The sequence below is a fragment of the Alosa sapidissima genome, chromosome 9, assembly GCF_018492685.1.
Source record: "Alosa sapidissima isolate fAloSap1 chromosome 9, fAloSap1.pri, whole genome shotgun sequence".
NCBI classification, from domain to species: domain Eukaryota; kingdom Metazoa; phylum Chordata; class Actinopteri; order Clupeiformes; family Clupeidae; genus Alosa; species Alosa sapidissima.
The window spans coordinates 9,953,930-9,965,733 of record NC_055965.1 but is presented as its reverse complement, the minus strand read 5'-3'; positions in this window follow the sequence as shown (position 1 = coordinate 9,965,733).

Genomic DNA, 11,804 nt, shown 5'->3' with positions numbered 1-11,804 from the left:
AACAATCAGTAGCCTACTACCTAGCTTGAGTTGCTGCAGCCAACAGCTAGGGATAGGCAGTATGTCTGATACATGTATGTAAAATACAAAATAGTATGTTTTATTTGATTTAGTTGGAGAAAAATGGCATCATATTTTGTATCAAAATACTTTATAGGTTTGTAGTTTAAAAATGGTGCCAAATTCTTTTGGTAAAACCAATAACCTACTTTTGGTGATGTGATTATAAAAGTGCAAAACAATGAATGCAGCACTGGTGCTGACTTGTAATTTGCCCAGAGTTGTTGTGATCAGAATATTGAGATTCAGGCAGATAAGTTTCTTGAGAACTTCAGTCATCCAATTCAAACACATGGAAGTCATCCAATTCAAACACATGGAAGTCATCCAATTCAAACACATGGACCCGATATGTGGTTGCCCTGCAAGAAGTTGCACCATGTGCAACGTGCACAATGTTTGCTCACATACACAATACACTCCTTCATACCAACCTCAAGTTTCTTGAGAACTGTAACCGTTTATGGTTGCCCTGCAACAAGTTACCCCATGTAAAAATTTAATTAATAATTTGCCCAGACTTGTTGTGATCATAATATTGAGGTTCAGGAAGATGAAATTGCTCACATACACAATACACTCCTTCATACCAAATTCAAAGTTTCTTGAGAAAATAAACAAATAGACAAAAAAGCAGGTCAAATTATTGTAACAGCTACAAAAATAGATGGCCATAGAGTGGGGGAAATGTCTTGGATGAGTATATTTTGTATATCTTCATTTACAGTAATATAATAAAATTGATTATATTTTAATGTCCCCATGATGGAATTTGTTTTAGAACAGCATAGCCCAGTGACAGACAACTTAGATAATTAACTTTAATATGTTTGTATTACATTTTATTCAAATACAAAGACATTTTATGTGAGAGTAAGGTATTTGTGTTTTTTTGTCCTTCAATTTATGAGTATGGTGTTTGCATCTGGTTTCCCTAATGTATTTGTGCTAATTTCACATCTTTAGCCTGTTTCTGTTTATCTGGATGTTTTGCCTCATGCCACCCTTGAATTAATCAGTGCCTCACTGTAAAAAATAACAGCTTGATTCAACTTAACATTTAAGTTACTCTGCTGCCTCAAAATGATAAGTACAATTGACTTAGATTTGCAAATTATTATGACCGCCGCTAGCGAAGCGGTCATATAGGGATTGTCAAAGTTTTTTTTTTTTTTTTTCCCCGTCATCTACTTCCTGAATTTTTGGTCAACGATACCCGGGACACCGAACCACCGGGGCACATGAAATTTGGTGGGTATGTAGCCCCACTAGACTTTTACGGAAAAATTTTGTTTCGTCCCCGGGGGCCACTCCCCCCCCCCCTCCCCGTGCTGGGCCCCCCGAACCGCAAAAAAAGCAGTTTTTCCTAAATAACTACCTGAACCGTGGCACTGAGGATGAAGAATCTTTTATGGTATGTTGATCTCAAGGGCCCACATAAACCTGGCCCATAATCACTCATTTGTAATTTGCACCCCCCCCGGTAAAAAATGAAAATGCAATATTATTCTGCTTTAATCGCCCCTATCTTCAGTTAAGATGTTCAGAACTGCACCAAATTTTATGTGTATGATTGACCTGGCATTCTCTGGGGGTATGCCAAGTTTCGTAGAATTTCATCCATGGGGGGGTCTAAAAAAAATTAGGTTATGTGTACATTTAGTGACTGTACACTCGTTGGCCTGTAGATGAGTGTAAAATGCATGCTTCTGAGGTGAGGTGTAGTGTACATACACAGTGTATCTAAGAAGCATATTTTTCAAATCATTAACTTTGTAATTTTTAAACAATTAACTTTCGGAGAAGCGGAGAAACACACGTTGCCCTAATTATGACATGCCCCAGCTGAAGCAACAACACAGGTAAGTGTGTACATGCACATAGCAGGCCTTCACATCACACACCCTGCCTGATTCAACAGCAGGCAACGAGAGGGAGGGAGTAAGTGAGAGAGAGCAAGCGAGCGAGCGTGTGTGCATGAGTGAGAGAGAATGTGTGTGTGTGTGTGTGAGTGAGTGAGAGAATGTTTGAGTGAGTGAGCAAGTGTGAGTGAGTTAGTGTGAGTGAGTGAGCGAGTGTGTGTGAGTGAGCGTGAGAGTGAGAGAGTGTGTGTGAGTAAGTGAGCGAGCGTGGGTGCATCAGTGAGAGAGAATGTGTGTGTGAGTGAGTGAGAGAGAGTGTGTGTGTAAGTGAGTGAGCGTGCCTGAGTGAGAATGTGTGTGCGTTTGAGAGAGTGTGTGTGTGAGTAAGTGAGCGAGCGTGGGTGCATCAGTGAGAGAGAATGTGTGTGTGAGAGTGAGTGAGTGAGAGTGTGTGTGTGTGTGCGAGCGTGCGTGTGTGAAAGAGACAAACAGAGAGGAAAAACTGGTTCAAAGGTCAGCTGGCAGTGTAGGTCCGCTCCTCTCTGCTGACCAGGAAATGCATAAACGTCACCTTGACAGCCTCTGACCTGGACACTAGTAGTAAAAACAAGTAATGGTAACAGTTTGTAATGTGTGTGTGCAGACCAACCCAACCTACCACACTAAACCAGACAAAACGTTGTCCTCGAATGAACGAATCCTCAGATTTAGGGTTATTATGACCGCTGATGGCAGCAAGTGTGCAAACTCTAACCTTAACAATAACCCTGTACTGGGCAAGTTTACAAAACAGATAAAAGCAACCTTCCCCTCAGCAATCCTCTATAGCAAAACCAGCGTTTCCATATAAAAGAATAAAACAAAGTGTATAGCTATGGTGTACATAGCATCATTTTAAAATGAGGTGCACATACTTTATATAGTGTTCCTGAGAAGCCTGTTTCTTAAACCATTAACCTTCGGAGAAGCCTCCTCTGGATGGATGTTGAGGATGACCCTCTGCTTGAATTCGAAAGAATACTTCATGGCTTTAGGGTATTCTAGTTCACACAATATATGGCACCCATCAGCCTTCATATCCAATAAGCAGGCCGACGTCCATCCCCTGCATGGCAGCCGCCATTGTACCGTGATATACCTTGAAAAGTTAAAACAATATTATTATCTATCACAATATTATACTTTATATAAAACTTTGAAAGGTTTACGCCGACTTAAAGGGAAACTTGGCAGGATTTCCCCCTCTGCTGGAGAAATTGTGCATTATGCTATTTCAAACTGTGGAAAAAGGTAACGATAAAGCACATGGATTTGTTTACAAGCTAGCAAAACGGTTAGCATAAGTTCGGCAGACAATGTGGATGTTACAAGGTAAGAAACACGATTTAAAACGAGTTTCTTGTTTCTCACTTCTCTTTCCGGGACAGTAGTCTCAATGTTGCAAGGTTGGTTTTCCACCTGGGGACGCTAGGGGCAGCGGGAAAAGTCACCATTTTCACCGGAACAGGTCATTTAACCATCCAAATGATTTCTAAACAGGTTTATTACGTTGAAATAGTTGCCAAGTTCCCCTTTAAAGGCAACTGCATTGTGTCGACGCAGAAGCATAAATTCTATTCACCAGCACATCAGTGAGGGTGTTTAGATCGTATGCATCCACGCACAAATGTATGGGCGTACAAATAGCAGTCGCTTTCAAAATAAAAGCAACGATATTGATTTGCGTGCATTATCTCTATGCTAGGCTCTTGACTATTGTTCTTTCACGGACCTTACGCAGGCCGGTCAGGGAAAGCCCACGGGCCGGATGTGGCCCGCGGGCCGTATGTTGCCCATGTATGACCTAGACTATTATAAGTTATTGTTGTTGTTACTGGTGCGTGTCTCTTCCCTTGCCAGCCCAGTCCTGTGCCACTATCACTGTAACAAACGGGACAGTGCAGTGGCACAAGCGGTAGGCGAGTGTGGCACGAGCGTGGACAGTGGCGTCTGTATAGTAGCCTACAGTAGGAGTTTTTGCTCCAACTGATAATCGATTTCAGGTTTCAGTTCATTTAGTTTTCAGTAATTTTACATTTCGTGTTGGTGTTCTTGGTGTAGTAATTTTGATTGCTTTGTCTGCCAAGTAATTTGTCAAATACATAGCGAAGTTTGCATGGAAGAGACTGACGTGACAAGAGGGCATTGCCTTTCATTAGGTAGTGATCTTTGTAAGTAGGACAAATGTCTTTCTTTGGATAACTGAAAAGTGTAGTCAGGTTAATAGGGCATAGGTCACTCTGAAAGTAATCCCCAACAAAATTATTCTTCATGTTGTTATTGTTATAGTTTTTGTGTGGACTTGTGGCACCCCCAGCCTTGCAAATGGTTGGCTGTGTATATGTGTAAAACTTGCTGGAGATGGCCTCTTGCTTAGGTTTCTGCTAATTACTTAATGTGTTGTCCCAAGTATACACTGAGTGTTACCTGCTTTGTTCTCTCCCATTCTCCACTGTGCCTGTTCTGCTTATCCAGGACCAAGGATGCAGAGGACAAGAAGGGTGTGCGATATATGAGTGGAATGGTCAGATAAGATCATTTCTTATGTTTGAGGTCCACACAATGGGGCCCTTACCCGAAGGGAGTTGTGTTGATCCAGCATCTTCCACACCTCCCAAATGTGTTGCATCCTCTTTACCATGTCCCTCTTATAGGTGTATAGAGTATATGGAGAGCTATCCATTCCTTCCACATTGTGTCTTTTGTGTAGTTCACACACAATTGTTGTTGAAACTTTGGAAACGGAAATCTTTTTATTTTTTGGAAACCTAAATGAGTGTCAGACCTCCATTTTATGTTGCAGTGTCACCATACCTTCCTCCCAGTCTTTTTTGCATATGTTCCTGTTCTTGTTTTAAACACACATTGAAAACTTAATAAAAAATCTATTGAAAACCTAACATGTATCAGTCATCCTTTTCATGCTGTAGTCTCACCAGCTGGCTGAAATTCTAAGTATTTTATTGAAACAGTTGATTGCTTAGTTACAAGTGTGAAATTGAAACAGTGGGTGTCTTATCTTGCAGTATTGCTCAAACCTTTCACATTTAAGTTGTTGTTGATTCTTATTTAGCCTATGTGTTTTTGACATGTTTATGGCTAGTCTTAAAATGTTAGCAAGGCTGTGTGGCACCTTTATGCTATTTCTCTAAAAGATCTGAACAGATTTAACGCATTGATCAAACTTTTAAAATTTAAGCTGTTAGGCTACTGAATGCTATTCATATATTTATATATTTGATAGACGTTTAAAAGTTGTGTGGTTGTGTGGTAGATTTGGGGGGGGGGCACCTTCATCTTCATCTCACCAAACGAACTGAAAAGGACACTGGATATAATGTCCACACACTAAAAGGATACAAAATGCATAGCCTACGTTTTGACAATGTAAGTAAAGTATATGTAGCGTGATACAGGCAAATGTAGGAATCCAATAACAGCTTATGTCCAGCAAGGAAACAAACGTTCATTGTTAGAACTACCAAAGAACATGTTTTAGATCGATGTTGCAGACCAATTATAGCCTACTCGCAATATGTAATTGACACTTTAATGTAAGCATGCTAACACGTAATAACACTCGTTTTTGGCTTGTTGTAATGTTTCCCGTTCAATAACGCACTCGCTGCTGTCTATCCCATTGAAATAACACTATATGCAAAGAGCTGTTTGGAACTGTTGAAGCGTCCGTGAACCACGTGACCGCGTGTCGGCGACTTCAAAGAGTGTCGCAACTCTCTTTTTCTATGGCTCTGCGAAGCACAAAACATACAATCACAAACACAGGTGAGACAGATCAAAACAAACACGTGTAACATTAACCCGTAGGGACATGACATAAACACAAAACAAACACAAAACAATCAGTAGCCTACTACCTAGCTTGAGTTGCTGCAGCCAACAGCTAGGGATAGGCAGTATGTCTGATACATGTATGTAAAATACAAAATAGTATGTTTTATTTTATTTAGTTGGAGAAAAATGGCATCATATTTTGTATCAAAATACTTTATAGGTTTGTAGTTTAAAAATGGTGCCAAATTCTTTTGGTAAAACCAATAACCTACTTTTGGTGATGTGATTATAAAAGTGCAAAACAATGAATGCAGCACTGGTGCTGACTTGTAATTTGCCCAGAGTTGTTGTGATCAGAATATTGAGATTCAGGCAGATAAGTTTCTTGAGAACTTCAGTCATCCAATTCAAACACATGGAAGTCATCCAATTCAAACACATGGACCCGATATGTGGTTGCCCTGCAAGAAGTTGCACCATGTGCAACGTGCACAATGTTTGCTCACATACACAATACACTCCTTCATACCAACCTCAAGTTTCTTGAGAACTGTAACCGTTTATGGTTGCCCTGCAACAAGTTACCCCATGTAAAAATTTAATTAATAATTTGCCCAGACTTGTTGTGATCATAATATTGAGGTTCAGGAAGATGAAATTGCTCACATACACAATACACTCCTTCATACCAAATTCAAAGTTTCTTGAGAAAATAAACAAATAGACAAAAAAGCAGGTCAAATTATTGTAACAGCTACAAAAATAGATGGCCATAGAGTGGGGGAAATGTCTTGGATGAGTATATTTTGTATATCTTCATTTACAGTAATATAATAAAATTGATTATATTTTAATGTCCCCATGATGGAATTTGTTTTAGAACAGCATAGCCCAGTGACAGACAACTTAGATAATTAACTTTAATATGTTTGTATTACATTTTATTCAAATACAAAGACATTTTATGTGAGAGTAAGGTATTTGTGTTTTTTTGTCCTTCAATTTATGAGTATGGTGTTTGCATCTGGTTTCCCTAATGTATTTGTGCTAATTTCACATCTTTAGCCTGTTTCTGTTTATCTGGATGTTTTGCCTCATGCCACCCTTGAATTAATCAGTGCCTCACTGTAAAAAATAACAGCTTGATTCAACTTAACATTTAAGTTACTCTGCTGCCTCAAAATGATAAGTACAATTGACTTAGATTTGCAAATTATTATGACCGCCGCTAGCGAAGCGGTCATATAGGGATTGTCAAAGTTTTTTTTTTTTTTTTCCCCGTCATCTACTTCCTGAATTTTTGGTCAACGATACCCGGGACACCGAACCACCGGGGCACATGAAATTTGGTGGGTATGTAGCCCCACTAGACTTTTACGGAAAAATTTTGTTTCGTCCCCGGGGGCCACTCCCCCCCCCCCCCCCCCGTGCTGGGCCCCCCGAACCGCAAAAAAAGCAGTTTTTCCTAAATAACTACCTGAACCGTGGCACTGAGGATGAAGAATCTTTTATGGTATGTTGATCTCAAGGGCCCACATAAACCTGGCCCATAATCACTCATTTGTAATTTGCACCCCCCCCGGTAAAAAATGAAAATGCAATATTATTCTGCTTTAATCGCCCCTATCTTCAGTTAAGATGTTCAGAACTGCACCAAATTTTATGTGTATGATTGACCTGGCATTCTCTGGGGGTATGCCAAGTTTCGTAGAATTTCATCCATGGGGGGGTCTAAAAAAAATTAGGTTATGTGTACATTTAGTGACTGTACACTCGTTGGCCTGTAGATGAGTGTAAAATGCATGCTTCTGAGGTGAGGTGTAGTGTACATACACAGTGTATCTAAGAAGCATATTTTTCAAATCATTAACTTTGTAATTTTTAAACAATTAACTTTCGGAGAAGCGGAGAAACACACGTTGCCCTAATTATGACATGCCCCAGCTGAAGCAACAACACAGGTAAGTGTGTACATGCACATAGCAGGCCTTCACATCACACACCCTGCCTGATTCAACAGCAGGCAACGAGAGGGAGGGAGTAAGTGAGAGAGAGCAAGCGAGCGAGCGTGTGTGCATGAGTGAGAGAGAATGTGTGTGTGTGTGTGTGAGTGAGTGAGAGAATGTTTGAGTGAGTGAGCAAGTGTGAGTGAGTTAGTGTGAGTGAGTGAGCGAGTGTGTGTGAGTGAGCGTGAGAGTGAGAGAGTGTGTGTGAGTAAGTGAGCGAGCGTGGGTGCATCAGTGAGAGAGAATGTGTGTGTGAGTGAGTGAGAGAGAGTGTGTGTGTAAGTGAGTGAGCGTGCCTGAGTGAGAATGTGTGTGCGTTTGAGAGAGTGTGTGTGTGAGTAAGTGAGCGAGCGTGGGTGCATCAGTGAGAGAGAATGTGTGTGTGAGAGTGAGTGAGTGAGAGTGTGTGTGTGTGTGCGAGCGTGCGTGTGTGAAAGAGACAAACAGAGAGGAAAAACTGGTTCAAAGGTCAGCTGGCAGTGTAGGTCCGCTCCTCTCTGCTGACCAGGAAATGCATAAACGTCACCTTGACAGCCTCTGACCTGGACACTAGTAGTAAAAACAAGTAATGGTAACAGTTTGTAATGTGTGTGTGCAGACCAACCCAACCTACCACACTAAACCAGACAAAACGTTGTCCTCGAATGAACGAATCCTCAGATTTAGGGTTATTATGACCGCTGATGGCAGCAAGTGTGCAAACTCTAACCTTAACAATAACCCTGTACTGGGCAAGTTTACAAAACAGATAAAAGCAACCTTCCCCTCAGCGATCCTCTATAGCAAAACCAGCGTTTCCATATAAAAGAATAAAACAAAGTGTATAGCTATGGTGTACATAGCATCATTTTAAAATGAGGTGCACATACTTTATATAGTGTTCCTGAGAAGCCTGTTTCTTAAACCATTAACCTTCGGAGAAGCCTCCTCTGGATGGATGTTGAGGATGACCCTCTGCTTGAATTCGAAAGAATACTTCATGGCTTTAGGGTATTCTAGTTCACACAATATATGGCACCCATCAGCCTTCATATCCAATAAGCAGGCCGACGTCCATCCCCTGCATGGCAGCCGCCATTGTACCGTGATATACCTTGAAAAGTTAAAACAATATTATTATCTATCACAATATTATACTTTATATAAAACTTTGAAAGGTTTACGCCGACTTAAAGGGAAACTTGGCAGGATTTCCCCCTCTGCTGGAGAAATTGTGCATTATGCTATTTCAAACTGTGGAAAAAGGTAACGATAAAGCACATGGATTTGTTTACAAGCTAGCAAAACGGTTAGCATAAGTTCGGCAGACAATGTGGATGTTACAAGGTAAGAAACACGATTTAAAACGAGTTTCTTGTTTCTCACTTCTCTTTCCGGGACAGTAGTCTCAATGTTGCAAGGTTGGTTTTCCACCTGGGGACGCTAGGGGCAGCGGGAAAAGTCACCATTTTCACCGGAACAGGTCATTTAACCATCCAAATGATTTCTAAACAGGTGTATTACGTTGAAATAGTTGCCAAGTTCCCCTTTAAAGGCAACTGCATTGTGTCGACGCAGAAGCATAAATTCTATTCACCAGCACATCAGTGAGGGTGTTTAGATCGTATGCATCCACGCACAAATGTATGGGCGTACAAATAGCAGTCGCTTTCAAAATAAAAGCAACGATATTGATTTGCGTGCATTATCTCTATGCTAGGCTCTTGACTATTGTTCTTTCACGGACCTTACGCAGGCCGGTCAGGGAAAGCCCACGGGCCGGATGTGGCCCGCGGGCCGTATGTTGCCCATGTATGACCTAGACTATTATAAGTTATTGTTGTTGTTACTGGTGCGTGTCTCTTCCCTTGCCAGCCCAGTCCTGTGCCACTATCACTGTAACAAACGGGACAGTGCAGTGGCACAAGCGGTAGGCGAGTGTGGCACGAGCGTGGACAGTGGCGTCTGTATAGTAGCCTACAGTAGGAGTTTTTGCTCCAACTGATAATCGATTTCAGGTTTCAGTTCATTTAGTTTTCAGTAATTTTACATTTCGTGTTGGTGTTCTTGGTGTAGTAATTTTGATTGCTTTGTCTGCCAAGTAATTTGTCAAATACATAGCGAAGTTTGCATGGAAGAGACTGACGTGACAAGAGGGCATTGCCTTTCATTAGGTAGTGATCTTTGTAAGTAGGACAAATGTCTTTCTTTGGATAACTGAAAAGTGTAGTCAGGTTAATAGGGCATAGGTCACTCTGAAAGTAATCCCCAACAAAATTATTCTTCATGTTGTTATTGTTATAGTTTTTGTGTGGACTTGTGGCACCCCCAGCCTTGCAAATGGTTGGCTGTGTATATGGGTAGCCTATGTAAAACTCTTGCTGGAGATGGCCTCTTGCTTAGGTTTCTGCTAATTACTTAATGTGTTGTCCCAAGTATACACTGAGTGTTACCTGCTTTGTTCTCTCCCATTCTCCACTGTGCCTGTTCTGCTTATCCAGGACCAAGGATGCAGAGGACAAGAAGGGTGTGCGATATATGAGTGGAATGGTCAGATAAGATCATGTCATGTTTGAGGTCCACACAATGGGGCCCTTACCCGAAGGGAGTTGTGTTGATCCAGCATCTTCCACACCTCCCAAATGTGTTGCATCCTCTTTACCATGTCCCTCTTATAGGTGTATAGAGTATATGGAGAGCTATCCATTCCTTCCACATTGTGTTTTTTGTGTAGTTCACACACAATTGTTGTTGAAACTTTGGAAACGGAAATCTTTTTATTTTTTGGAAACCTAAATGAGTGTCAGACCTCCATTTTATGTTGCAGTGTCACCATACCTTCCTTCCAGTCTTTTTTGCATATGTTCCTGTTCTTGTTTTAAACACACATTGAAAACTTAATAAAAAATCTATTGAAAACCTAACATGTATCAGTCATCCTTTTCATGCTGTAGTCTCACCAGCCGGCTGAAATATAAGTTCTAAGTATTTTATTGAAACAGTTGATTGCTTAGTTACAAGTGTGAAATTGAAACAGTGGGTGTCTTATCTTGCAGTATTGATCAAACCTTTCACATTTAAGTTGTTGTTGATTCTTATTTAGCCTATGTGTTTTTGACATGTTTATGGCTAGTCTTAAAATGTTAGCAAGGCTGTGTGGCACCTTTATGCTATTTCTCTAAAAGATCTGAACAGATTTAACGCATTGATCAAACTTTTAAAATTTAAGCTGTTAGGCTACTGAATGCTATTCATATGCTATTCATATATTTATATATTTGATAGACGTTTAAAAGTTGTGTGGTTGTGTGGTAGATTGGGGGGGGGGGGCACCTTCATCTTCATCTCACCAAACGAACTGAAAAGGACACTGGATATAATGTCCACACACTAAAAGGATACAAAATGCATAGCCTACGTTTTGACAATGTAAGTAAAGTATATGTAGCGTGATACAGGCAAATGTAGGAATCCAATAACAGCTTATGTCCAGCAAGGAAACAAACGTTCATTGTTAGAACTACCAAAGAACATGTTTTAGATCGATGTTGCAGACCAATTATAGCCTACTCGCAATATGTAATTGACACTATAATGTAAGCATGCTAACACGTAATAACACTCGTTTTTGGCTTGTTGTAATGTTTCCCGTTCAATAACGCACTCGCTGCTGTCTATCCCATTGAAATAACACTACATGCAAAGATCTGTTTGGAACTGTTGAAGCGTACGTGAACCACGTGACCGCGTGTCGGCGACTTCAAAGAGTGTCGCAACTCTCTTTTTCTATGGCTCTGCGAAGCACAAAACATACAATCACAAACACAGGTGAGACAGATCAAAACAAACACGTGTAACATTAACCCGTAGGGACATGACATAAACACAAAACAAACACAAAACAATCAGTAGCCTACTACCTAGCTTGAGTTGCTGCAGCCAACAGCTAGGGATAGGCAGTATGTCTGATACATGTATGTAAAATACAAAATAGTATGTTTTATTTGATTTAGTTGGAGAAAAATGGCATCATATTTTGTATCAAAATACTTTATAGGTTTGT